Genomic DNA, 24400 nt, shown 5'->3' with positions numbered 1-24400 from the left:
AAACTGTTTTCCTTATGGAGGAACTGACTGGAGAAGGAAATGGCAACCCACTCCAGTACTCTTGCCTGGAGAATCCTATGGACAGAGGAGCCTGGCCGGCTACAGTCCAGGGGGTCGCCAGAGTCAGACATGACTTGGTGACTAAACCACCACCACCCATGGAGGAATTGGGCTTCCGTGATGGCTCAGTGTAGAGAATCTGCTTGCCAATGTAGGAGACGCAAGAGATGCAAATTCGATCCCCGGGTCAGGAAGATCCCCTGGAGAAGGAAATGGCAACCCACTCCAGTATTCTTGCCTGGGAAATCCCATGGACGGAGGAGTCGGACGGGCTACAGTCCTTGGGGTTGCAAGAGAGTAAGACACAACTTAGGGACAAACAACAGCAATAACAAATAGAGAAATCAATCTCTCAGTGCTTCCATTTTTCTCATCTCTGAAACTGGAGTACTAAACTTGTTCGCAGAAATGTTGTGAGCATAGCATTAGACAACATATGTAAAGTTTCTACCTCTATGCTTAGGAAGAAGGCACTCGTAAAATGCTTATAAAATATACAAATAGATCTGAGAAAGTATGGAGATGCCACTGGGAAAAAAACATTTTACTTTGATTCCCTCAGTACTTTCAGCAAAAATGGGTTTGACTATGACTGAGGGTACAGCTCTGACATGGGCAGATGAGCAAGTTTCTTTATTGCCCTAAGTATCACTTTCCCTAACTGTAAAATGGGTACATTACAAGAGAGCTAAATAAAGTTAATGCCCAAAACACTTGAACATGGTAGGCTGCTAATTAACACTCGTTTCCTTCTTTTTCCTCCAACACACAGACAAGTGCTCACATATACGTGAGTACAGATACACCCAGATTCACATACATCCAAATACACCCAGACAAGTACACACACATATACACACGCACTTTTCTTAGCTCCAGACTCTTTCAGAAGATTTTTATGAGGGTGTGGCTGTAAGGAAGCTATCCCCTCTTTCGGCCTGCAAAGCCAGCCTGTTCACCTGATTACTGTCGTGAGTTTTTTATCTTTCACTGGATTTGTTTTCCAAGTGTAGGATCTTTAAACAATGGGTGTTGATGCTTCAAAGAAAACTATTTTCTGGGGAAAAAGACACTTTAAGATGAAATTTTGTATTAGATGCACAGCTAGTTAGACATGTAATGCTTTGAATATAAAACACCACATTTTTGCAGATGAGACAATGATTTGGACAATCAGAGGGAATCAGGAGAGAGAAATGAAGGAAGTAACCGTTAACTTCCTTTCTATTTACCTGGTGGAACTGGGCCTGGCCCCGGAATGTGGGTCTGGGGGGGACCTACCAGACAGGCTGTGCCTGGATGCAAGGAGCGGGAACATGAGAGGTGGGCTGCTGGTTGGTCTTCCATCATAGCCAAGCATCACCATCGCAGGGGGGACCTTCGTGGAGTCAGTCCCGGACGACTCCTCTAGCTTTCTCTCTCAGTTCCCAGCCCCGTTCTTTCCTCCTCTATTCTGTGTAACATCACGACAGGTTTGTCCCTTGAAATGTCACTTTTTTCAAGAGAACCTCCTGCTGGAAGACCTCCCTTCCTTCCCCTCTTCCTGCTTGACTTGCCAGGAAAACGAGGCAATCTTTGGATGTGGTTCTCCCGGCGTACAGCCACCAGTGACATTTCCATCCTTTTCAGAGCTGCCTGATTCTAGAAACCGACTGGTCCAGCCCTAAGCCACAGAGCTGGAGTCTTAACTTTCTAAAGGCTGAGTGTGTGCCTGACTTTAATCCCAAGCCGCTCTCTCTGACCACCTCTCTCTCCTCTTCCCCACCAGTCTCTTCTCTGCCTGATTTTTCTTTCTGTTTCACCTTCCGAGGATCCTTGAACTGAATCCTCAACCCCATGGGCTTGTCTTTGACCTGGATGTCCCTCCCAGCAGGTGATTTGGATTTTCCATCTGACCAGGCATTCCTTCCTTCCTTCATCAAACTCAGATGGAGCAGTCGTGGTGGCGTATGCTGGGCTGTGCGCACGAGGCATGAACAGTGCTGTGATCTGCAAGGGGAGGTCATCAGACAGCTCACTTACTGTGTGTGTTGGCGAGGAGTGTTGAGTGGGTGGGGAGAGTGAAGTTGAAGAGGAATAAAATGCTGTCCTTGAACTCTGGCAACTCGCCAGAGGCTGGTCAATAGAGTTTTATTCTTAATTGATTTATCAGATTAGCTTTAATGGAACCCAGAGGATGCTGGAGCAAGTCAGGAAGTGATTACAACAGAAGAGATTGGACTCAAGGTTTCCCTTTGATCTTCAAACAACCCTGAGAAGGAGGGGGTTGTTCCCGTTTCCCAGTCTGGGAAGCAGACACAGAGAGGCTGGGTGACTTTCCTGAGGTCAGCCAGTGAGTGGTGGAGAGGCTGCAGACGTGAGGCCAGGCAGGCCTGGTGGACATCCTGTGCGTGCAGCTGAGATTGTGCCAACCCCAGGGCTTCTGCTGAACAGGCTTGTGGGAACTGTGAGGCACAAATCCCTTCCACAGGGCAGACTGGAGCCTCTCTTTCACTTTGGACACTGCTTCCTTCTCTCCCTACATAATCTTCCTAGCTCTGCGGCCTCGGCCCCAGGCCAAAGGGGAGCCTGCCGAGTGGTCATCTGAACGCACACCATTCAGAGGTAATAGGAAAAGGACATTGATTTATGATCCAAAATGGGGAAGGGCGATGCCAGGGAAGAAGCAGGGTGGTGGGTGGGTGGGTGATAAGGAGAGACCTGCAGAGACTAAGAATCCCTAAGCCTTACTACAGAGGCTGCCCTCTGATTCCTGGGTTAGGTGTGGTCTGAAAATCTTCTGTGTAAAACTGAAATGGAATCACAAATGAGGGGAAATCATCTTGGGGCTTGGGTGTGCCTTCTAGGGCTGAATTAATTTAAAAATCTATTGATTTTCCCCACTGATGAACAGGCCTGGCACGTGAGACAGGGCGGCAGACCCGTAGGCAGCTTGAATTGCTGCCCTAGCTCACCAGCATCTCTCTGCCGCATCCCTTGTTACCTCTGAGTCCTGGCAATTTTATAATTGGCCCAATGGGTTATGATTTGAAACCAGAAGAGCCAATTAGCAGGAGTCTCCTTTGACCTCCAGTTTGGGGTGGTAAGAGACGAAGTAATGACTTGAGACAGAGGGAAGGGAAAAAAAAAAAAAAAACTAAACTAAAAACAAAAATAGAAAATATCAAGAGCAAGACTTAAATCTTTTTGGCGCTCTGATTAATAACCCTGTCAGGCCGATCACAAGCTCTAAACAGCAATGCTGGTTGCAGCTGAATTTTTTATACTTTCTATTAATCTTTAATGATAGCTTGGTCACCTAGTCTCTTTTATCTTGTCAGATAAATGTATGGTTAACAGGATAATGAGATTTCTAAAGCCCCGTTCCAGCTCCCAGCTCTCTGGTGCACGCGGTGACCTCTGACCCCCGGCAGACAGCGGCACCAGGGTGCTGATAATTGGTAGGTGTGCTGGGAATGTATTGGAAGCTGACGGATGGTTTAAACTTTGATTTGGGGTCAGCGAGGTCACAGAGCTCTGGAAGACCAGCCCGGTTTTATTACCAACTGCCTCTGATGGGGATATAATTAGATTTAGCTATTGCTTTATTAATAAGTAATCGCTTCCCCCATCACTGTGGGTGGGCGAACGTTTTCCTTGGATAATTTTCGGACACTAGTCTGGCTTTATTAATAAGAATATATCATGTGTATTTGACTAGGCGCAGATGCACATCTGGTTTTCTGGACTTTGGGGGAACTTTATCATTTTTACTCATTTGCAGTGTTGACTAAATCGGCTGTGCCTTGTGAAATCTATCCCTGCCTCGGTGAACTCGTACTCTCTGTTGTTGTAGGGAACCTCTCTTTTGGCCTATTTCTTAATGGCACAAGAATTAAAAATGTGTAAATAATTGTATCGACTGTCCATCCATATGTCCGTCCATCCATCCTTTCATCTACTCCATCATGTGAATATTTGCTAAATGTTAGTTCCAGTCCCAGGTGAGGGGGACAGGGGCTGACAAAGAATTAAAGACCTAATCCCCCTCTTAAGAGATTTACAGTTCAGTTCAGTCGTGTCTGACTCTTTGTGACCCCACGGACTGCAGCATGCCAGGCCTCCCTGTCCATCAACTCCCGGAGCTTACTCAAACTCATGTCCATTGAGTTGGTGATGCCACCTAACCATCTCATCCTCTGTCATCTCCTTCTCCTCCTACCTTCAATCTTTTCCAGCATCAGGGTCTTTTCTAACCAGTCAGCTCTTTGCATCAGGTTGCCAAAATGTTGGAGCTTCAGCTTCAGCATCAGTCCTTCCAATGAATATTCAAGACTGATTTCCTTTAGGATTGACTGGTTTGATCTCTTTGCCATCCAAGGGACCCTAAGGAGTCTTCTCCAACACCAGAGTTCAAAAGCTCAGCTTTCTTTTTAGTCCAACTCTCACATCCATATGTGACTACTGGAAAGCCATAGCTTTGACTAGATGGACCTTTGTCAGCAAAGTAATGTCTCTGCTTTTTAATATGTTGTCTAGGTTGGTCATAACTTTCCTTCCAAGGAGTAAGTGTCTTAACTTCATGGCTGCAGTGATTTTGGAGCCCAAGAAAATAAAGTCTGTCACTGTTTCCATTGTTTCCCCACCTATTTGCCATGAAGTGATGGGACTGGATGCCATGATCTTTGTTTTCTGAATCTTTTCTTAGTTTGTTGAAAAGAGATTTACAAGAGGTAGACAACTACATTCCAAAGAATGGTGAGTTAAAAACCATAAGAAAATATTAACAAAATGCTACAGTGCATGAAAAGTATTGAGTGTCAGACCCGACACATTGAAAATACTGAGTTTGGTAACAGTTATTAACATTACTTGTATATTTTAAAGAAGGGCTGGGGCACAGGAAGGGAATAGACTTGAAAGGAGGGTTGATTTCCTGTGAATGTTTTATAATTTTGAGAATTTCCCCTGGGACTCCCTATAATAGAAAATAGAGAGGAATAGGGGAGGCTAGGGTGAGAAGCAAAATATAAGAGAAAGAGAATTAAAGAAACGTCACTCCTTAGTCCTAGACTCTAATTAATTCAACAACTATTTAAGTGTCTAGCAGAGACATCACTCTGCCAACAAAAGTCTGTCTAGTCAAAGCTGTGGTTTTTCTGGTAGTCATGTATGGATGTGAGAGTTGGACCATAAAGAAGGCTAAAAGTAAAGTCGCTCAGTTGTGACCGACTCCGACCCCATGGACTGTAGACTACCAGGCTCCTCTGTCCATAGGATTTTCCAGGCAGTAGTACTGGAGTGGATTGTCATTTCCTTCTCCAGGGGATTTTCCCGACCCAGGGATCGAACCCGGGTCTCCCAAATTGTAGACAGACGCTTAACTGTCTGAGCCACCAGGGAAGACTAGGCACTGAATAATTGATGCTTTCAAACTGCGGTGCTGGAGGAAACTCTTGAGAGTCCCTTGCATAGCAAGGAAATCAAACCAGTCAATTCTAAAGGAAATCAACCCTGAATATTTATCGGAAGGACTGATGCCAAAGCTCCAATACTTTGGCCACCTAAGTGAAGAGTCAGCTCACTGGAAAAGACCTTGATGCTGGCAAAGGTTGAGGGCAGTGAGAGAAGGGGGTGACAGATGATGAGATGGTTGGATGGCATCATTGACTAAATGGACATGAATTTGAGCAAACTCTTGGAGAGAGTGAAGGACAGGGAAGCCTGGTGTGCTGCAGTCCATAGGGCTGCAAAGAGTCAGACAGGACTGAGTGACTAACCAGCAATGTGTCAGACGTATCCTGGTAGGACAGTCTTCCACATTCAGGCAGAGGTAACTTTAGTATAAAGACTGCAATTCTCGTGGTCAGTACTCTAGGACTGCATATGCCATTCTCTCCTGAAATCCTGTAATCTTGGTATTTTGGGTGATTAAGTGCCATCAAGTAGGTATTTTTTAAAATCTGATATTTGCTTTGCTGGGCACCTCTCCTCCAGCTGGTAACTTGGGGATTTATCTCCTGCTATCTTAACCTGTACCTCAAGACTTAAACACAGCACTAAAATTTCTAGTTGAACAAAGGAATGCACTTTTAATAAATTATTCTGACCACATCTCTACTATATTTCATCTAATCTAAGACACTGTTATGTTATGTAGCATGAAAAAGAAAAAGCACTGTTCATCTGTGCCCCTAATTATACTGTGATATGCTGTGGGCTAGAAGACATATTCTGAGTTCCAAAATGAGAAACGAAGCATGTTTTATAATTGAAAAAAGGCAACCGTTTAAAGCTTCCCGTAATATACTATGGTTCTAATTCTTATTTCTCAGGTTCCTTGGGAGGGTGGCCATAGTTTTGTATGTTCACTGGCCACTTGTCCTCTAGATCCAGCTGGGCTTGGGTCTACTTCCCAAAGTCTCAGATGGCATCTCTTAAAGAAGAGAATAGGTGGAGGTAAAGGGAATTCTCAGCCTGATGCCTCACTTTGCCTGGACAGACCCTGCTGCTTTTTCTTGCTCTAGAGGTGGAGTTCTCTATTCTCTTCCCCTGCCTCCTTCCTGGGCCACATCAGTTCTCCTAGGGCCTGAGCCTCTCTCCAATAATCACTTATCTTTACTAGAAGACCCTCAAGAGCAGTGGACAGGAAAACCCCACCAGGAAAGACTCAAGCTAAGACCAAGGAACCTCAGTCCTGGCCTTAGACTCTCCCAGATGGAGCAGTGTTTAAAGGCAAGTGGTACAAAGCAATGGTAAGTTTGGTAAGAAATTACCATTTGGTGGAAAAGTTGCTAAGCTATTTTTCTCTGAATGTTGAAGCTACTCTTGATTATTAATGCTCAGTCTTTTCGAAAATTTATAGGCGGAGCTAGAAGGATATAGTTAGATGATATATGGGTATTTACTTCACAGACCCCATCTGTATTTATCCAGAGAAGTGGTTCCTTTCTAAGAGCCCTTCCAGTAATTATTTTTGTTGAACACATAAGAGACATCAGGTACCCTCTTTTCAGTTGTGTTAGTCAGGATGGGCTAGGTTATGCTGCAGTAACAAGCATATGGTTCTCGGTGATTTAACCCAACGAGAGTGCGCTGTTCTTATCACTGATGGAATGCCCAGTGTGGGTATTGCCATTAGACAGCTCTGCTGGGCACCTCTCTTCCAAGAGGTGACTCAAGTGTCTGCCCCTTTTTGTTTAGTTTAAGAGGGTACCTTAGTTCCCTCAGAGACTTCCTTAGTGGCTCAGATGGTAAAGAATCTGCCTGCAATGCAGGAGACCTGAGCTTGATCCCTGGGTTGGGGAGATTCCCTAGAGAAGGGAATGGCAACCCACTCCAGTATTCTTGCTATAGGAGAATCCCATGGACAGAGGAACCTGGTGGAGTACAGTCCATAGGGTTGCAAAGAGTCGGACATGACTAAGCAATTAACACTTTAGTGCCCTCAAAGTCCTCCTCAGGATCTTCTGCATTCAGCCAGCAAATGAGCAAGGTAGACATAAAAAGAGGAGTTTGTGGAGGCTCTAGGAGCCAGGCCTACAAGTGGCAAGTCTCATTTCTACCACATTCCATTTATTAGGGCTAGTCACATGGCTCTGCCTAGACTCAGGGGTCATATCCAGGAGGAACATGAGGTGATTTGGGTGAATATTTGCTGTTATCTCTTCCTCATCAAAAAAGCCCACGGCTGGAAAGCGGAATGATGATGCAAACTCAGAATAAGGTCCTCTTTATTCTCGTACCACAGGCCTAGAATCTTCTGTGGTGAAGTGAAGTAGCTCAGTCTTGTCCGACTCTCTGTGACCCTTGGACTGTAGCCTAGAGCACATGGGCTCAGTGGTTTCAGCATGTGGGCATCTTTAGTTGCAGTGCAGGCTTAGTTGTTCAGTGGCATGTGGGATCTTAGTTCCCTGGCTAGGGGTCGAACCTGCATCCCCTGCATTGGAAGACAGATTCTTAACCACTGGCCCACCAGAGAAGTCATCTTCTAAACCTTTCTCAGGCTGAAAGCAAATCTTTGGCATGGTGGTTAAGAGTGTGGGCTCTGGAACCAGTTTGCTTGCATTTAATTTAAACTGTACAACTTAATACAGTTTAATACTGGCTCTGTGACCTGGGAAAGCTTCTGAGCTTCTCTGTGCCTCAGTTTCCCCACCTGTGCAATGGGGATAATAACGGTACCACCTAAAAGAGTGCTGTGAGGACTGGTGAGTTGATGTGGTCAATGGAAAGGGCATTTCAGGGCCCTGAGCACCCCCTGACCACAGGCACGTTGCACCCCTGTTGCCCCCCCCACCCCACCCCCCCACCCACACCAATCTCAGCAGAGACAGCCAATTCAGATGCAAGCCATTGTCTAAATGAACCAACTTCCAGATCAGTTTATTATCAAAACATAGTATAAATGTTGTTTTTATACTCAATAAACAGTTCCCCAGCTTTGCAAAATGAAATATTCCTTTCATTATGAAACTGAGAAGCCATTTATCCCGCGTCTTAAGTGGTATAAATAGACTACGTGGCAGTCAGCGGAGGGATAATGGCTCTGTTTATTTTCACTAGCTGGGGATGGGCTGACACAGCGTGTACCGGGGGAGTGAGTGCAGCTCCTGGAAGGAGACCCACAAATCCGTCACTCTCGCCAAGAACAAGGTGCCGGGCATCTGTTCTCAGGCTCCGCTTGCCAGGCCCAGGCAGGCGGGGGAAACGCTGGGATTCCACCCGGCACCTTGAGGAGGCAGCTCAGAGCTTCAGCTGGAGAAGGGTCTGCCCAGATGGACAGAGCTCATGGACCTCGGTGGCCCTGTGATACCACCCACCGTGCTGCCTAGGATGCTCATGGGTGCTCAGGCATAAACCCTCAAGAGCCTTTACAGATTACAAAGTTTCCTGCTCCCAAGTGACTACAGAAGGCCGAGAGGCAGAGCCTGAGAACAGGGTCCAAGGTCAGGCTCTGGCTCTCTCTCTCTTTCTAAGTCTATCAAATTTGTCACAGTATTGCTTCTGTTTATGCTTTGGTTTTCTTGGCATGTGGGATCTGAGCTCTCTGACCTCAGCACCCCCTGCATTGGGAGGCTAAGTCTTAATCACTGGACAGCCAGCAAAGTCCCCAAATTTTATTCATTTATTTTTATAGGCCACACCCTACAGCATGTGGGATCTTAGTTTCACCACCAGGATTGAACTCCTGCCCTCTGCCCTGGGAGCGTAGAGTTTTAACCACTCAGCCACCAGGGCAGTCCCTTAGACTCTGACTCTCTTAAACTGTGAGATACTGGGCAAGTCCTTAACTCTCTGCCCTCCATCCCCTCATTTCTGCAACAGGGGAGGCCCACCTTGCCTCGTATGTGATTGGATGAGATAGTCCATATATAGGTGTTCAGTTTTGCACAAACATATGCCCTGATTTTTCTGGAGAGAGGACAGAATTCCGTAGTGAGAGAGTCAGGGGCTTATGGAAGATTCCAGATCAGATCCAGGTCTCCTGACCCATGGTCATGAGTTCTTTCTAACAGGGTGTTTCTTAGATTAAACATGGTCTCTGGAAAGGCAGGGCCACTGTCTCAGTGCTCACTGCATGACTTCAGGTGGTGGTGGGTGGATGGCTAGTCACTCAGCTAGTGCCCACCAGGGAGGAGTCCACATATCCTGCACAGCTGGAGGCAGTGGTCTCCATGGGCTGAAGACCTCGAACCAGAAGAAATGTGTTTCTAAGCAATAGAAGATCCTTCAGATCACTGACACTTTAGTATAGATTAATTTTTTCCCCTTTCTGACAGAAAATAACAATTAACAGACATGGAATCTGAGATGTGTTTTGTTTGGGGTCTCAGGACACGACAGTCCAAGACCTGGGACTCAGCCTGAGTTGAGGGCTCCATGTGATGGGAGTGAGGGGCATTGACCCCCGTGAGCACCTAAGACAGGGCAGAGGAGTTGGAAGAACCATCAGTGGGAAAAGTTGAGTGTTGATGTCAGATGGAAGCCTTTCCCAGAAGAAAGCCATGTGCGAGTCACTTCAACTCTTTGAGACACACTGTTTTCATCTGTACAGTCGGCGTAATCGCATCTTGTAATTCTGAAGAGCAGAGGTCAGATTGGAAGATGTTTATGGGGCTGCTCTAGCCCCAGAGCCACCTCTGAGCTGTGCTGGCAGCAGAAACCATTTGTTCCTCTGCTTTGTCCAAGGGGTGTGTAGGAAACACATTTTAGGGTTCTTTCTTACTGGGTTGGCTGGGCTCCCCTGGCAGGGGTGGGTAATGAGTGAGCTGAGGACTGCCGGGGCCAAGACAAGGCCTGGGGCCGGGACGGGTGGGGAAATTAAATAGAATGGAGGGGCTGGATCCCTTTACAGACTGGAGAAGCAAGGTTTCATTCAATTCATTGACCTGAGGGGTACAGCAACTGAGCCCCAAGTCTGGGACTGGTCTGAGGGTCAGGCTGTGTGTGTTTGTATGTATGTGGTGGGGGGAGTACCCAGGTGGTCTAGTCCACCCAAAGGGCCTGGGCTAGAGTTCAGTGAAGGATGCTCAAAGAGAGAAATTCTCCAGATGTGGACCACCTGATGCCCATGGCATCTGCCAGGACCCAGGCAGGAGACCAGAGCTGCTCTAAATGTTTCAAGGATATAATGCAAGGGACTGGTTATAAGGGGCTAGAAGGTCAGAGGGCAAATAGAAATGAAGCTTCTTGACCCTGCACCAAGAAGCCGCTCCTGTCCTGGGACTTTTCGCCCGCAGCCCTTGTGCAGCCCCACTGCCATGTTTGGGTGCGGCCACCCAGTGGGAACCTGAGGGTCTGCTCTTGTGCAGCTGGGCTGCACTTAGTCACTCAGTCTTGTCTGGCTCTTTGAGAGCCCATGGACTGTAGCCTGCCAGACTCCTCTGTCCATGGGGACGCTCCAGGCAAGCATACAGGAGTGCGTTGCCATGCCCTCATCCAGGGGATCTTCCCAACTCAGGGATCAAACCCAGGTCTCCCGCATTGCAGGCGGATTCTTTACTGTCTGAGCCACCAGTCTGCAGATGCTGCTGAAACTGTTTCCGTTGCTGCTGTAGCCCCCAGGGCCCCAGCCACCGCTCCCTCTTTCCTGCCTTTCAATCTCCCTCCGTATTTCCTATTGGCTGAGCGTAATGAGAAGCCAGCAGGCAAGGGAGCTTGGGAAATGTAGTTTTCGGGGATAGGGGAGAATTGGAGATTGTAGAACCGGGCTCTGAGAGACCACATGTACCCCCTATGTTTCAGAACGACCAGAGGCAATCGGATAGATGGATGGATGGATAACATGATTTGTTTAAAAAGTTTGCTCTGGATTCTTTCAACCACCTTTTGTGGGGGGCGGCAGGGGTGAGGTTTATCATGTCTATTTCAGGTATGAAGCTCAGAGAGGTTAACTAAAATGCCCAGGGTCACACAGCCAGCAAATAGCAGAGCAGATATTTGAACCCGGATCATCTGCTCCTTTTTACTTGGGGGCACTGCTGGTCACTGGGTTCAGTTGAGCTGGGGTTTTGAACAGGTGGCCAGTTCCAGCAGGAACCAGCGATTTGGGCAGAAGCCAGGAAATCAGATGAGGCTTCTAAGTGGGGTTTGGGGGTGGGGAGCATCTGAAACCCACGTGGTCCCCGGGGGCCAAGTTCACCAGCAGGTTGCTGGGCACTGGAGCTGCAGAGGTGCCCACTCGCCTCCTGGGTGTGGGAAGGCAGTACAGTTGCGTTCTGGGGCCAGTATTCCTTGCTCAGAGTGGCACTGGGGAGATGGGACTGACCATTGCCCACTCTTGGGAGGGGAGCTGTGTGACCATACAAACATGCCAGAGCAGTCTTAGCTCAGTGCAACCTGGGGCATCCATTAGCTCTTTGCTCCTCTGATGTGGAGGAGGTGTAGAGGTCCAGGGAACAATCACAACTGGACGGAGGGAATGACCTGGTGACATCCAAGATCTGGGGCCCCAAGGTCTCACACCCATAGCCCCTCTGACTCATACGGTGTCAGGGCAATCAGTGTAGCACGTGCAATGGACCAAACCCCAGAGATCTGAGCTGAAATTCCAGCTGTCACCTCCTCACTGAGAGAGCTTAGGCAGATCAAAGTTACTTTTTGTTTTGGGGTCTTGGGATTCTGCCAGGGAAGAATAAGGTGTGGTTGCAAACAGCCCTTTAAGGAACCTGAAAGACCCCCAGAGGCAGGCCATGGCCACTTGGGGGCGGCACTGAGCCCTCTCTTTCTACCTTGAGCCAATGTTTCTGTTCCAGATCACAGCAGTTTATCTAACAATCCACGTCCCACAACCCATTGCTCTACGTTCCAGCTTCTTCTTCTTCTTCGCTTCCTCATTAGCTTACTTTGTCCTTATAAACATTGAAGGTACCTTGAGGCTGAAGTGCACACCATCACTGGCGGACGGTGAGCCTGGGGACAGCAGAGGGGGTGGGAGTTGCTTCTTGCCACACAGTTGCTAGAGATGGTGGAATTTTGGAGTCTGGGACTCCTGACTCCCTCTTCCAGCCAAAGCACCTTGAAAGAACTTTGGTTCTCAGGAAGACTCTTAATTTGGAATAAATAAACATCACTGGGACTATTTGGGAGAAGCAGACTTGACCTCAGCCTCCCAAGAAGCCTCCTCTCCACTCGGCCTCCCACACTTCCTTACCTGCATCCTGCCCACCTGTGTCAGATGCCTATTGCCAAAGAAGATTGTGTAAGGAACCGCACTAAAACGTGGTGACTCAAAAGAGCGATTGCTACAGCTCACGCACGTGTTGGTTAGTTCTACCAGTCTGCTTGCTCACATGTCTGTACTCTGTTGAAAGAGTATGGGCTGGGGGCTGCCTGGTCCTGGATGGCCTTGCCTGTGTGTCTGGTGATCGTTTAGCTGTCAGCAGGAGCGCCTCGCTTTTTCTGCTCTTGGGCTCTCCTCCTCTGGCAGGCTGGCCCAGGGTTGTTCTTGTGGCAGCAGTATTAGAAGAGCAGCAAGAGCTGAAGCTGCAAGGTCCCTTGAGGCCTAGGCTTAGAAATGGCTCCCCTACTACTCTCACTTCCACTACATGCTGTTGGCCCAAGCAAGTCATCAGTCAGTCCAGGTATGAAGGATGGGAAAACAGGCTCCACCTCCAGACGGGAGGAGCCTCAGTGCATCACGGCCCCCTTTGCAATCTACCACACCTTGACAAAAGGAATGCCTTCCCTGTCCTATGGTAGATGCTGCGACGGCGTACTTCAATATCCACTCTGTCTCTCTTCCTTAATAACGGAATCCTGACATTTATCTGGGCTCAGAATCATGACTGCCTATCTCAGACTTCCCTGAAGCTGTGACAGGCTATATAACTAGATTCTGGCCAATGAGATGGTACGAGAAACTGGCATGCATCTTTTGTCCCTTTCTCTTCTTTCTTCCTGCTTCATGGATTCTGGATGCAGTGGCTGGAGCATGAGCAGCCATATCAGACCATCCAGTAATGTGCTCAAGATGGCAGAGAAGCACGGCAGAAAGCACAAATGTCCCTGGTGACTCAAGGTCCTTTATGTGAGAGTAAAACAAACTTCTATCTTCTTTAAGACATTGCTAATTTGATACTTTTGTCACAACCGAACTCAATCCTAATGAATAGACTTTCCTCCGTCTACTGATTGCTCTTTGCTTTCTTTCTCTTTCTTATAATTGTCCTCATCTTACAAAGCCTTCCTCGATCACACTCAAGTCCTCTTCTGCAGATTCTCAGAACACTGCCTGTTTGTATGAGTCCCTGACGTCCCCCCACCAATCTGGCCTTGGTCTCTTGGTTCTCTGTTTGACTCATCTTGGTATCTTATATATTATTGCTTTCATTTTATTGTAGAGCCGAGGTCTGTAGTCTACTTGATTTCTCAGCTAGGGAATATAACTTCCTTTCTATTTCCCTCAAATTAATAAGTTAACTCAAAAATATTCCTGAAGTACTTGCCATATGTCAAAATCATAGTCTTTGCCATCATGGAACTGAGGTCTAGTGGAAGTAAACAGGCTTTGAACAAATAAACAAATGACTGTATAATTTAAAAGTATGGTAAGTGCCCAAATGCAAAATACCAGGGGCATCTAGTTTCAATCAGGTACTTGGGGAAGGCCTCTTTGAAGAGACGGTGCTTACGGTGAGATTGAACAATGGGAGAAACCAGGCAGATGTTGGAAAGAGAGCTCCTGCCAGAGGGATACCATGTGCAAAGGCCCTGAGGCAAAAAAGAGCTCTGGGTATTTGAGGAGGAGGAGAAAGTTTCCTGTGAATGGAAAGCAAGGGAGGGAATGGAAGAGGAACTCAGAAAGTAAGCCAGATCACACAGGGCTATGGGGGACATGGCCAAGAATCTGGATTTTATTCCATGTGCACCATATGGAAACCAGGAGGTTTCAGGCACCAATATGGTCTAGTTGTTAGGATTCAGTTCTCCTGCCTGTAACTGAAAACCCAAGTATCAGCCTGGAGGAAAGCAATCCAGGGTTCATGTGGAGGGTCCAGGACGTCATTAGGGATCCAGACTCTTGGTTTTCTGCTCTGCATTCCTTACCACGTGGCCCTATCTTCAAGTCTCTTCAGGGCCTCAGATGGCCGCTGGTTCTCCAATCATGTCGACACACCAGGCATAAGGAGGAGGGAGGTGGAAGAGGCCTCCTAGCTGACTCAGTCCCCTGTAAAGAGCTTCCCAGAAGCCCTACTGAGTGGTTTTCACTGATGTCTCATTGGCTACTCTGGGCTGCAAGGAAGTCTGGGAAATGTAGTCTTACAGTTGTGTGTGTGTGTGTGTAACCACCCTATATAAATTGGAGTTCTGCTAGTAAGAATGGGAAATGGATGTGTGATAGGTAATGAGAAGTCTTTGCCAGAATTGGGCTCATAGGGGCCTATTCATTAAAAGCCTATTTGTTCCAATAGTTCTATACAACATGGATGAGTCTCACAGATATAAGGTTGAGTGAATGAAGCCAGAACTGAAAGAGTTCTCTACGATTACAGGCAAAACCAATCAGTGGTGATCACAGTTAAAGACAGAAAAAAAAAAAAAAAGGGTTACTCCTGGGATGTCAGTGGCAGGGAGGAGGCATTAGGGAGGGGAGCTTTCTCAGGAGCTAGAAATATTGTAGCTATTGATCTGGGTGGCAGTTATAAGGGGGATAATAATAAAGAATTTAGTGAGGCATCTACTTAACATATATCCTCTTTTCTGCATGTGTTATGCTTCAGTAATTTTTTAGAAAACATGCTCATCCCAGGATTTGTCTGTCTTCTGAATATTAACTAGAACACTTAGATATTTATTTCTGTATTTGTTGCTTTCTGGAAGGCTTTGGTGTCAAAAAGCTTTGCTATGTCCCTTTCCCATATTCCAGTTCTGAGTCTCTCCCCTGCAAACATTTCTCCAGTCTCCTGAGCTGGGAGTGCTACGCTCACCTCAGAATCTCCCCAGGTCCACATCCCTTGATAGCTTGTCAGACTTTCTCTCTCAAATGAGGCCCACACTCTTTACTCAGCACCATGCCTGGCACATGTTTACTGAATGAATGGACAACTGTATGACCCATGCACATAAACCTTGCATGTTCCTTGTAACAAAACTTTATTTAGGCCTTAATTTATGGCAGGCTCTATGTGCTGGGGGCTTCCCAGGTGGCACTAGTGGTAAAGAATCCACCTGCCAATGCAGGAGACGCAAGAGATGTGGGTTCGATCCCTGGGTCAGGAAGATCCCCTGGAGGAGGAAATGGCACCCTACCCAAGCACTCTCGCCTGAAAAATTCCATGGGCAGAAGAACCTGATGGGTTGCGGTCCATGGAACTGCAAAGAGTTGAACACGACTGAGCGGCTGAGCACACCCGCAGACACAGGTCATGATATAGTCTTCCTCGTGTTGATATCTGTTTACCTGGGGAGAGTGGACCTTGGCAGATGCTGGGCTGATGGCCTGGTTCACAAGGCTGAGCAGGCTGGCCACTGGGAAGCCCTCTTCCTCCCTTCCTTCCCATTCCCCTCCTCTTTGTGTCTCACAACGTGGTCCTGAAATGACATCAAGAGCAGCTGCTTAAGCAATTTTGCCAATTAATGGGTCTTTGAAATTAAACCGCCTACACAGTCTGGATGAGCCTTCTCCAGGAGGGATTTAGCAATTGTCTTCATGATAATCAGGCTTGACTTGCCTTCACACACATTAATAAAAAGGCGAAGGCGTCGGGAGAGATGCCCTTTCGAGGGGAATATCGACAATATCATAATGAGGCTTGGGGAGAAGGATTCTGAGGCATGGTGCTGCATGCTCAAAGCTGCTCTCCTCTGTGGGCAAGAGCCAGCTCTGGCTGGAAGCAGCTGGGCTTACAGTAAAGCACAGCCATGCTCGGTAGCCAGTCAGGCTGCTTTGGTCCAGAGAAAGGAAAGCAAAGGGAAGGAAAAGCTTAGGAAGATCAGTCAGGAAGAACTCCTGGAGGAATAATCTGGGTTGTGGCAGGCAGAGGACAAGTCAACTGAGTACCCAGGAACAAAAACACCCAGGATGCTGCCAGCCCTCTTTCCCCACGCCCTTCGAGACCCAATGACCTCCTTGTCTTCATTCACGAACATCACCAATTGACCAGGCATGCCTCCTTCCTCCAAGCCAAAAGTGACCTCAGAGTCCTCAACACAGCAGCCTCGACACAGCACGCCCAGAACCTGCTGCCAATCGGTTAGGTTAGAACCAGAGTTAGGCTCTCCCTGCCATGCAGGCTGGGAATCTATGTCTCTGTGTTCGCTTTCAGTGTCTCCCAGTACCCCTCACTCTGTGATCTTTCTACTATGCAGATTTTCTCCCAGTGGATGCTGGACTTTCACAAGGATCAGAGGCTTAAGGGATGAAGTTCTAATGGTGGAAATTCCAGAGTGGAGCACAGAAGCGAGGCTGCATGGCTACCCATGTCCTTGAAGGCATGGCAACCCACTCCAGTTTTCTTGCCTGGAGAATCCCATGGACAGAGGAATCTGGCGGGCTACAGTCCAGGGGGTCACAAAGAGTCAGACACGGCTGAAGTGACTTAGCACACACTCATGCATGCACAAGGAAAGGGAGCTAGCAGCCCTTTAGTATCTGCCATGTCATCCTTTACCCCTTGCAAAAGGTCTCCTGGTGGGGATGTCCTCCATCTTGCACACAGGGAAGTGAGGCTTTGGAAGGTTGCACAGTTAGCCCACAGTTACATGGAGTAAGTGGCAGAGTTGGGATTGGAACCCAGACCAGTGTGACCCCCAAGTCTGTGTTCTTTCCATTCAATCAGGCCAAGGAGGGGGACACACACACACAGACACACACACACAGACACACACACAAGCACCATTAACCTCCTGTTGGATTAGAGCCCTCAGATTGGTGCAGGAGAATCTGATAAAGCAAAGAATATTCTTTGCAGACTGAGTGTCTCAGCTGCCTGGGTAGAGGGAGAGAGTGGGGAGAAAAGGCAAAGGAGCGGGGAGGGGGGAATCCCAGCAGCATCACTGATTGCATCTGATGATGTCCGGAGCCCTTACCACGCACCCAGCAGAGTCTGTAGAACATGTGGGCCAGCCCCGAGAGCGGAAGAGAACGTCTCGTTCCCTTTGCATTAAGAGCAAGTTTCATGCAACCCGTGGTGCGTGGGCCGGCCAGGCAGGAGACCTTCAGGCGCACTGTGTGCACAGCTCAACTCTGATTCTTTACATCTGTCGGGACGCTTTTCAAGGGGCTCAGTGAAGATAGGAGAGCCAGTATGCCTGTGGGGAAGCCAGGCCCACTTCACATCCCCACCAGTGCACGCCCACGCCCATCACCAAGCGAAAGGACCGCAGAGGAAGAGTCAACTTCGTAACCTGGTAGGGTACACAGCAAGGTGACCCCTGCCCTCCCTTGGAGCCATCCCAGCTGTGGTGCCCTTGTTTATTATCAGGACAGGGGTTCTCATTTAAAGGAGAATGGCTGTCCTTTCCCACGTCCTCATTGTCATCAGCTATTCGAGAATAGGACATCACATCTCTTATTTCTCTCTCTCTCTCAACTTCTAGCAGGGTAATTATTTTGGATTGGTGGACTCACTTAAACCTTCAAATAATGTAAGGCAGTATAAGATTGTGCTAAACTGGCACTAAATATGGCTTTATAGCATCTATAGCTGAAACTGCATCCTTTTTTTTTTTTTTTTAAAGTTTGTTTCCTTCTCTCTGTGATTTTTGTGTCCACAGTCATAGTCTAAGGGAAGGTGTTTGGTGTCAGTTCAGTTTTGCTTGAGTGGCTTTAAACCAAGAAGACACACGTGATTCTAACTTACAAGGCCCTGGCCAGGCTCAGATGTAAGGACTGCGGGATCAGATTTGGGGACGTTTGTTAGGACAGAAGGCAGAGTAGAGTATCTCCTTCCCACAGCCACAGAAACTGCCTCTTTCCCAGCTTCACTGGCTCTAATGGAGACTCCCCTTTCATTAATTAACATTCGCAGTGCAGGTATCATGGGGTGAGGGTGCTCACATGTGTCATCTTATGTAATCCTGACCCAACCAGGAAAGTGTTAATAAGGACTCTTAGAAATGCCATTTTGCAGTTGGAGAAACTGAGAGCATCTGTGCGGAGTCACCCATCAATTTCCTTCCATTTTCCCCCGACCTTGGTGACAATGAAGATTTCTGGTGGGGTAGATGCCCCACCAGAAGGTCTTGGGGCAGCCAGGTTCAGCCCTATATGCTGGGAGCCTGAGCCCTTGGCTTCTTTGCTCATCGCTCTAACAGGCTGGTCTCTGCCACCAGCTGTCTACCAGAATTTCATATACTAAGGCCATTCCTCAATCAGAGACTACATCTCCCAGGCTCCCTTTCAAACCATTGGGCCATAAGACTAGTTCTTACCAATGGTGTAGGAGCCTGCCTTCTCTCAGAGAACTCAGAGACTCCTGGAGAAGGTCAGATTCACAAGATGAGTAAAACCTGGATCCCAGAGTCACCACGTGGAGGAGAGGTGCCCATCAACCAGAAACAGTCTCGTGGAGCAAGAGATAAATTTATTTTGTGTTAAGCCCCTAATGATTTCAAGTTTACTTGATACAGTAACTAGCATTTGACCAGACCAAAACATGACCCATGGCCAGAAAAAAAAAACCCCAAGATTCTCAATGGATTTGTCCTCACTTGCATTTGTCCATGTCTACCTGGTCAAGGAAACCCTGTCCTCAAAGTCCATTCATGAATTTATAGAATGTCAGCCCCAGGAGGATCTCTGCATAATCTCTATGGAGTCTCAGAGAAAGCTGAAACTGGCCTGTCACCACAATTCCACGCTGAGTGTTCATAATGTAAAGCGCATTCAGCATACACACTTGCAGCCACGTGCAGCACACGCCGCACTGGAACAGAGAGGAAATTATCATGCTTCTTTTTTATTTGAGATTTAATGAATTTATTTTTTGGCTGCATTGTAGTTGTAGCACGCAGTATCTTCACTGAGGCGTAGGAGCACAGTAGTTGCAACATGTGGGTCCAGTTGCTCTGTGGCATGTGGGATCTTAGTCCCTTGACCAGGGATCAAACCCACATTTCCTGCATTGGAAGGCTAATCCTTAACCACTGGACCACCAGGGAAGTTCCTGATCATGCTTCTTGAGGAGGTACCTGAGGTGTGTGTGTTTCCTTCATACGAAGTTTCCTCCTTGGTCAAGTCCCTCCACTGTGCCTACCTTTCCTGACACCTCCTGAAAGAACCAGGTGGGGCTTGAGTGACAGGGGAGGGGCCACCCGAGACCCCCGTCAGCAGGCCCTGGCCCTGTCACCAGCTCCAGGCAGCCGTGGTGATGGGAAAAACCTCAGCTCTGAGACATAAAGACAGAAAACACAACATTTTATTAGGGCTCGAGACGTTTATTTCCTGAGTTAACAACAATAATAAACTCGTTTATAGCTGTGAGTTTCATTGCCTTCCCCGGTGGGGTTCCCACCTGCTGTCTGTTCAGATTCTGCAGGGCTCCTGAGCACAGAGAGGCTGGCCTGGCAGCTGGCATGGGCGGGCACTACCTCCTGGCAGCTGGGAGGGCCCAGACGGGGGTCCCTAGGGTGCTGTACCATCAGCATGGGTCCCACCTTGGTGTGGTGAGACAGGCTCGCTCCATAAGCACGATTGTCACAAGCAGGTGTTAGCTGAGATTTCTGGGCCCTCACCTGTCTATTGTGTGGGTGCAGGTGGCTCTTTCCAATCAAAGAATAAAATGATTCTCCTGACTCAGGTGACTTATCTGGGAGAAGCCAACATTTTAATGTCAAAGTATAGGTTTACCTTCAGGTAGGGCCAGGGCAAGGGTGCAGACTTTCAAGAGGTACATACTCTTGGGTCTGGCAAGTGTCTCCTTCAATTTGATGTCCTAGGCACCTGGCTTGCCCAGTCCCTCCATTGACAAGCACATGGGGTCTCCCAGGCTTTTTCTTCCAGTTTCCCTTGGAAAGGGGCATGTCTTTCTTTCCCCTTTTCTTTTCTGGATCTCACTGTGACAGCTGTTGACGCCCAATCACCCCTGTTCTCAACAGCCTGGGTTGCATGGAGGGAGAAACACAGTTGGCGAAGATCGTAAACCCTGCAGGTCCCTGTGGCCCTTCTTAGGACCAGGAATGGAGAGAGGATGCACAAAGGAGGCATGGGAGAAGGAGAGGGATTTTGTGAATTTCTGAAGATGTGACTCACCTATGTTGTTGTTGTTGTTTTTTAAAAATTCACTCAAAATAACTACCCTCTTGTTAGTGCTAACTTCCTCCTTGATTCTAATTGCTCCTTTGTGCCTCATCCTCTCAGTTCTTAAGGATTTGCTTTGCTTGGTACTTCCTTCATGGAGCTTCAAAAAGTTCTGAAGTTATATCTGAGTGAGGGGCGGATTGAGGCCATAGGGAAGTTGAGGGACTGTCCTGCTGTATTTCCCCACACCGAAGCTTCTCAGAATCCCCTGGAGGGTAGGGTGATCGCTGGGGGCATCCCCAGTGTCCGACTCCTTAGGAATGGGACTAGAGAATTTGCATTTTCAGTGATGCTGATGCTACTGGTCCTGGACCACATCTTAGACCCACAGCCATAAGGTGTTCTGGTAAATGAACTCTGGAATTAGTCAGAACTAAGTTCAAATCTAGTTCTGCTGTTCATCAGCTGTGGGACCTTTAGGAAGTCACTCATAACTCCTTGAGCTCATAATAACAATGCGCAAAATGATAATGTGCAAATGTGCCCATCTTGTGCCGGATGGGGTGCCATATTCTTGATCTGGCATCATCTCTTCGAATCCTCACAAGAACACAGGAAGAGGTCAGTGTGTTTAAGAGGCCAATTTTATGGAGGCAGGGGTGGGGTCTCAGGAGTTAGGAATCTTTGCCAATATCACACTGCTCAAGAGTGGTCGAGGGACTTCCTTGCTGGTCCAGTGCTCGCAATGAAAGAGGCCCAGGTTTGATCCCTGGTCAGGGAACTAGATCCCATGTGCCATAACTAAGGCCTGGCACAGCAAAAAAAAACACACAAAACCCCACAAAACCAAAAAGACATGTCATTAAAAAAAGAAAAAGAAAGTGATAGAGGCAAGAATTATTGCAGTCTGACCACAGAGGACACAGACAGGGGCGTGGATGGTAGGTGACTAGAGTGGTTAAGAGGATTAAATAAGACAATAAAACACCAGCTTAGGCCTGTCATAGCCTCTCTGCTCACAGAGCATGAACTCCATCTCCCTAAGAGAAGACCCCCAATGAGGCCGGAGGAGGATGGGGCTCTGCTCACTAACATTTCAGCCTCCTGATGAATCCAGGAAAGGAAGAAAACAGGAAATGGTAGACTGAGTGTCTAGGGCCAAAGCAGAAGGGAGCAGACATAGCTCTGTTTGCCTCCCTGGGCGGGGGATTGGTGTCTGTTGCTGACTCCTGGAGAAGAGAACACTCCATCGTCAAGTCAGGGAAACCATTGACAGAAACTGCCTGCCCTGTCCAGGTCTCATAGCAACCACTTGCATGAGTTATCTTAGGACAGGAGGTCCTGGTAAGGAACACGGAACTGACAAGCTACCATCAACCAGAAGAATTTGAGAAAGGTCAAAGGAGAGAGGAGACTTCAGTCCATATGTTCTGCCAACCTCCCAGAATCCTTCGCGTTGGAATCCATCTTGACTGAGCACTGCACACACACCACCAGCAAGGACCTCAAGTCAGAAAGATAGTCCAGAGACAATTCAGAAACTAATCCCATCACCATAAAACCCAAGACTGCAGGCCACATAGCTGAGCAACTCTCCTGGGTACCCTTACCCTCCTGCTCTCCGCCCAGGCGCCCTGTCTTAATAAAGTCTCTTGCATTGCCAGCACGTGTGTCTCCTCTGACGATTCATTCCCCGGTGTTAGACAAGAGCCTACTTTTAGGTCCTGGAAAGGGTGCCCTTCCTGCAACAGTCATGATAGAACCTGTAGGTCCTTGTCAGGATGCTCTTGAAGGGGCAAGTGTCCTGTGGGTTGGAGGCCTTGCTGCAGCACCTCAGGGTGCCCTTTGGGAACTCCCTTGGGAGATACATGGCCTTTGGAGATGTGCTATCAAGCCATGCACCTGTGTCCTCTGTCCCAGACAGCTGGCTTTAAAGGATTTTCCACAGCAATCGCTGACCCTTCAGAACCAGCCCAGATGCAGACAGCCTCATTATTTTTGCATCCTGTCTTCTCATCTCACTCTGCAAAAACACAAAGATCATGTCGTGTGACCCATACCTTTATTATAGCCATTGTTCTGCAAAGCAAGCTCCCTGCATCCACACATCCGGTGTCAGACGGTCTTGTGTAAAGGAGGGCACCCTGGGATACAACTTCCAAGCAGAGAAGCAGCAGGGTTCTCCCAGCCCCAGAGCCTGGATGACCTCACAGACACATTCAGGCCAGGCTCACAGGATTGGATGTGCTGGGAAAGGCTCCTGTCTCCATAATGCTCCATCTTGTTAGGAGAAAGGGGTTCACAGGGAAGCTTATCAATTGTATGAAGAAGAGGAGCTGAAGAAGAATCCTGCTGGTACACTGACTGGAGAATGAGCCTCCAGGTCCACCTAGATGTGTCCCCTAGAGCATCTCCATTGTCACTGAGATGCCCCCATCCTCCTGCCAATAACCCCCTCCTTAAAAACAGAAAAGTCTTCTCCATTCACCTTCTTGTAAAGGAGGGATGAAGGGCTGGGTTCTGCCTGACACTATGCATGATATCTGTGGGGCTCCTAGGCACAGGGCTTTCTTGCATCCTCCATTTCTTTGATTATGGTAAAAAAGCCTTCCTTCAACCTCCATGACCTTCTCTAATTTCCAATGGGCAAATTCAAGGAGTTTTTAATTAGGGAAGGGAGAGAATGAGAGACTAGGGAGAAACAGTTAAGAACAGCCTTGGGGTAAGATCCTGGTTCCCCATCAACAGATACACACAACAATATCTTTGAGCTATTTTGCAGGTGGGAATACTTAACAATTAACTATGGAAGGCTGACCACAAGCATATCGACGCCAGGCCAGTTGGACGTGAAGTTTGATGATGCTGACTCCTACTTACCTCACCACCAACTCATCAGAAGAATGTCCACCAGCTGATCACACCCTCTGAACAATTACTATAAAGTCTCCAAGTGGGGACACCATAGTTTGGAGGGCATTAGCCCGCTGTGTGCCCCCTTTGCCTGGCAAAGTAATAAAGTTATCCTTTTCTACTTTACGCAAAATTCTGTCTTTGAAGTTTGATTCAGTACCAGTGTACAGAGTAGGTGAGCTTCAGCATCAGGCACACACTGAAGCTGTCAGAATTTGAGTTCTTGGGGAGCAGGGTGTGTTTTCTGTTTCTCCCCCATGCGCCTCCCAACTGCTGAAACTTTGTGGAGCAGGTAGGGGTTTGGTGAACACGTGTTGGAGGAAGGCGATGGATAGACAGTTCCTACAGCATGGGGCATCACTGCCCAACATCCCAGAGCTTTCTGCTTCTCCCATGGTTGCCTTCTTCCTCCTAACAGTCTCCAAGTGTATATACCAGCGGGTGGTTTTCATCAGAAGAAATTAAAATGAGTTGGTTTGAAAGTGTTGCTTCCCCCTTGGATGCTGTGAGGGTCAGACTCAATGTCAGTATCAACGCAGAGGATCCTGGCTTCAGTTAAAGCAAGAAAAGACTGCAGGGATGGATGATGGGTAATGGAAAGGGGACTTCTCTCAGAAGCACACAGAACCCTGTTTCTCACCAACTGTATGAGTTGGGCAGGTCGTTTATGTTTCTGTTGACTCATCTGTGAAATAGGGATGAGAATATAGGATGAGAAGACGTACTGAAAACACGTAACTCAGGTTGGGATTGAACCCACGATCT

The 24400-nt window shown here is 47.9% G+C and overlaps 1 long non-coding RNA gene across 5 annotated transcripts in view; it reads left to right on the top strand.

The window, feature by feature from the left end:
• The window catches only part of LOC121819946 (uncharacterized), a 176472-nt gene that overhangs the window by 71688 nt on the left and 80384 nt on the right, over window positions 1-24400 (top strand). For 2 of the 5 annotated variants that reach the window (XR_006060317.2, XR_009601343.1), the window contains one exon: window positions 16852-23693. The exons of 1 other annotated variant lie outside the window; for it this stretch is intronic. This is a non-coding gene — a long non-coding RNA (uncharacterized LOC121819946). Of the gene's footprint in view, window positions 1-16851; window positions 23694-24400 lie in introns of those variants that run through there. 2 more of the 5 variants (XR_009601342.1, XR_006060315.2) reach the window with 1 other exon arrangement.

Source organism: Ovis aries, chromosome 7 (genome assembly GCF_016772045.2).
Source record: "Ovis aries strain OAR_USU_Benz2616 breed Rambouillet chromosome 7, ARS-UI_Ramb_v3.0, whole genome shotgun sequence".
In the NCBI taxonomy this organism is placed as follows: domain Eukaryota; kingdom Metazoa; phylum Chordata; class Mammalia; order Artiodactyla; family Bovidae; genus Ovis; species Ovis aries.
Note: the sequence above shows the minus strand (reverse complement) of the source record. Positions and strands in the feature narration are given on the sequence as shown.